The 3,864-nt window shown below is 43.8% G+C and overlaps 1 non-coding gene across 1 annotated transcript; it reads left to right on the plus strand.

The window, feature by feature from the left end:
• The first annotated feature begins 580 nt into the window (after nucleotides 1-580).
• On the plus strand, nucleotides 581-688 carry LOC121135547. The gene has a single exon (XR_005872649.1). It is a non-coding gene; the product is annotated as a U6 spliceosomal RNA (small nuclear RNA).
• The last annotated feature ends 3,176 nt before the right edge of the window (nucleotides 689-3,864 follow it).

Raw genomic sequence — 3,864 nt, forward strand, 5'->3', positions numbered from 1 at the left:
AGATTAATGGTAACACATATGAAGTAGGAAGTCCACAGCTTAGTTAATGGCAGTGTATTTGTGTTAACTTCATAGTTTTGGCAAATATACTCAGGTGATACATGATGTTACTAATCTGAAGCAAGCCAAATGAAGGATGAATGCAGGAATTCTCTGTTCTATCTTTGAGATTTTTCCATAAATCTAAAATTACTCACAAAAAAATTTTTAAAAATACGTGGCACATACTGAGTGGCATGTGGAGGAACAGGCAACGATCTTTCTAAAATAAAGGAACTAGAGGTCCCCTGCTTTGGGTTCTCAACATTTACAGCAGTTCTGCATACCATCAGGACAGAACTCACCATTCCTCTGGCCACTAGGTACCCTGCACCTGCTCTGAGGACACATGTGTCAAATAGGTCCTTGTTTGCAATGATGCATGTGTTTTGTGTTTACAAAAACAAGACAAAATTTGAAAACAGAAAGAGCCTGGATACAGGACATGAATAACCCAAATCTCAGCAACAGCAGCCCCTTGGGCCCAAATGCAAGCCAATATCTCCCGAATCACAGGGCATAAAAAAATTCCACAGGAAGAGCGCTCACTTCGGCAGCACATATACTAAAATTGGAATGATACATCGAGGAGGAGCATGGCCCCTTGTGCAAGGATGGCATACAAATTAGTGAAGATTCCATATTTTTAAAACAAAATCATGGGGATGGACTGGAAAGCTGGCTCAGGTGTTAAGAGTGTACACTGCTCTTCCAAAGGGCCTAAGTTCTGCTCTCAGCACCCACAGGGTCAACACAACCATCTATAACTCAAGCTCCAGAGAATCTGATGCCCTCTTCTGGCCTCCTCAAGCACTACACTCATAAGCACACAAGTGGGGTGGGCATAATTTAAAATAATAAAAATAAAGCTTTTTTAAAGTCAGGGTAGGATTCAAACTCCAGTCTGTGGGAGCTTATGGCCCATGTAGTTTCTGACCAAGATTCCTTGGTGGGGACAAAATGGGAATCAAAGACCAGGATGGAGCACACAGTTCCGAGTCCATCCTCATCAAAGGCATCAACAAAGAGACAGATTTTGTTCTAAGACTTGCAGGCTCAGTCAGCAAGGCATGAGCTGGGAGGACCTGAGTTTAGATCCCCAGAATCCATCTGAAAAAGCCAGGTGTGGCACACACCTGTAAATCCCAGTGATGGCAAGACAGGAGGCAGATACAGCTGAACCACAGGCCAGCTAGCCTGCCTAATGTGATAAAGTTGTTGGCCTATGAAAGACTCTTTCTCATGGAAAACTGATAAATGCAGCACACCTGTGACTTTCCACTGACCTCCTCATGCATGCTGGTCATGCACACACACACACACACTCACACACACACACTCACACATACACACACACACTCACACACACACCACACTACATACTCCCACCCGATCACACTCAGAGATACACATGCACCTAAAATATGGTTTTTTATTTTTAATTTTAAATTTAAATTAGAAACAAGGTTGCTTCATATGTCAATCCCAGGTCCCTTTCCCTATCCCTCCCCTCCTCCCACCAACCCACCATACCTCCTTGTTTCTCCAGGGAGGGTGAGGCCCTCCATGGGAGTTTCCATAGTCTGTCATTTCATCCAGGGCAGGGCCTAGACACTCCCTCAAGAGTCCAGAGTGAGAGTGCATCTCTCATTGTTGGATGGGCACCCAAAGTCCATTTGTATGACAGGGATAAATACTGATTTACTACCCAAGGCCCAGTAGATTGCCTAGGCCTCCCCATTGATACCCACATTCAGGGGGGTCTTGATCAGTCCCATGCTGAATTCCCAGCCATCAGTCTGGGATTCAAGAGCTAACTCTTGTCAGGTCAGCTGTTTCTGGGGGTTAAACCAGCCCAGTCTTAACCCCTTTGCTAATTAGTCCTCCCTCTTTGTCACTGGGTTCCTTGAGTTCAGCTCAGTGTTTAGCTGTGGGAGTCTGCCTCTGCTTCCATCAGCCACTGGATGAAGGTTCTGTTCCCCAGACTCTCTGGCCGTGGGATTGTAGGCTGGCACTCCCCAGATCTATGTCTAAAATCCATATATGAGAGAGTACATACCATGTTTGTCTTTTTGTGACTGGGTTACCTCACTCAGGATGGTTTCCTCTAGTGTCATCCATTTGCCTGCAAATCTCAGGATTCCATCGTTTTTTTATGCTGAATAGTACTCCATTGTGTAAATGTACCACATTTTCTCTATCCACTCTTCAGTTGAGGGGCATCTAGGTTGCTTCCAAGTTCTGGCTATTACAAATAATGCTGCTATGAACATAGTGGAACAGATGTCCTTGTTGTATAAATGTGCATCTTTTGGGTATATGCCTAAGGGTGGAATTGCTGGGTCTTGTGGTAAGCTGCTTCCCATTTTTCTGAGGAATCTCCATACTGATTTCCAAAGTGGCTGAACAAATTGGCACTCCCACAAGCAATGGAGGAGTGTTCCCCTTTCTCCACATCCTCTCCAGCATAAACTGTCGTTGGAATTTTTGATTTTAGCCATTCTTTCAGGAGTAAGTTGGTATCTCAGAATTATTTTGATTTGCATTTCCCTGATGGCTAGGGATGATGAGCACATTCTCAAGTGTCTCTCAGCCATTTTAGACTCCTCTATTGAGAATTCTCAATTTAGTTCTGTAGCCCACTTTTTAATTGACTCCTTTGGTGCTAAAACATGATTTTTAAAATGTCATTACCAGTACTGCTGCCACCATGCCTTCATATCAGACACCTGCCCTGACAGGGGGCAAAGCTGGCAAAGTCTCAAGCTTTGAATATGGCAGTGAGGGGAGGGGCCTGCAGAGCAGAATGGATGTTGAAGACAGCCCCTTCCCCCACAGATAGCAAGTATTTCCTTCCAGCTACCCAGGACTCTTATCTAAAAGGAGAACCTCTCCTCTTGCAAATGCCCACACACACAAATAACCAGTGTCTGCCTCATCAGCATGACCTCAGGTGGAGTGGCATCTACTGTGGTATGGTCTGCGGTGGTAGCTGACATTCCTAAGCCCTGCACATGTCTACCCACCTTGGAGTCTTTGCAGTACCATCTACTTGGGCCCAATCTAAAGATACTTTTGTGTCTATATGAAGAGTATGGCAGAGGTGAGAAGGCAGAAGAACCAGTTAGTTGTCTGGTTCTGGTGACAGTGGACAGGTACATGGCACAAAAGGAAAAGGTTTGGGCCATGTGCAGATACCAGATATGGAACACAGGAGAAGGACTTGCAACTGATGGAGTTTACTCAACTTCCTTATTTGTTTGTAGACACACAATTCTCCCAACATCATTTATTGGTGACTATAGTTTGCCTACCGCACACTCTTGGCTCCTTTGTCAACACTCAGTTGAACACTTGAGCTTTTTTCTTTGAGCTCTCTATTCTGTACTATCAGGCTATGTCTGTCTTTATGCCAGTGCCACAATGATCTGGATACTGTAACTTCACAATATGTTTTGAAGCCAGGAAGAGCCAGTTTTGCTCTTCTCATCAGGACAGGTCTGACTACTCATGAAAGTTGGTAGCACTGCATGGATTGTTTTATATATTTATTGAAATATATCTGATAGAGATTGCATGGATCCACATCTCCCACTGGTTAACATGGGTTTCCTAACAATACTCAGTATTCCATATATATTAGCTTTCTTCCAATTTATCTGTATTTTCTCTCATATGTTTCCTTAAAGCAGTCTACTGTTCAGTACACAAATGCTTCCATTTCTACATGCTATATTTAATTATTGTGTGTGTACACACATACTCTTTGCACATGTGTGTGGTCTAAGGTCAGCTTTGAGAAGAATTGATTCTCTCCTTCTACCA

Source organism: Mesocricetus auratus, unplaced genomic scaffold (assembly GCF_017639785.1).
Source record: "Mesocricetus auratus isolate SY011 unplaced genomic scaffold, BCM_Maur_2.0 Super-Scaffold_4256, whole genome shotgun sequence".
Taxonomy (NCBI): Eukaryota; Metazoa; Chordata; class Mammalia; order Rodentia; family Cricetidae; genus Mesocricetus; species Mesocricetus auratus.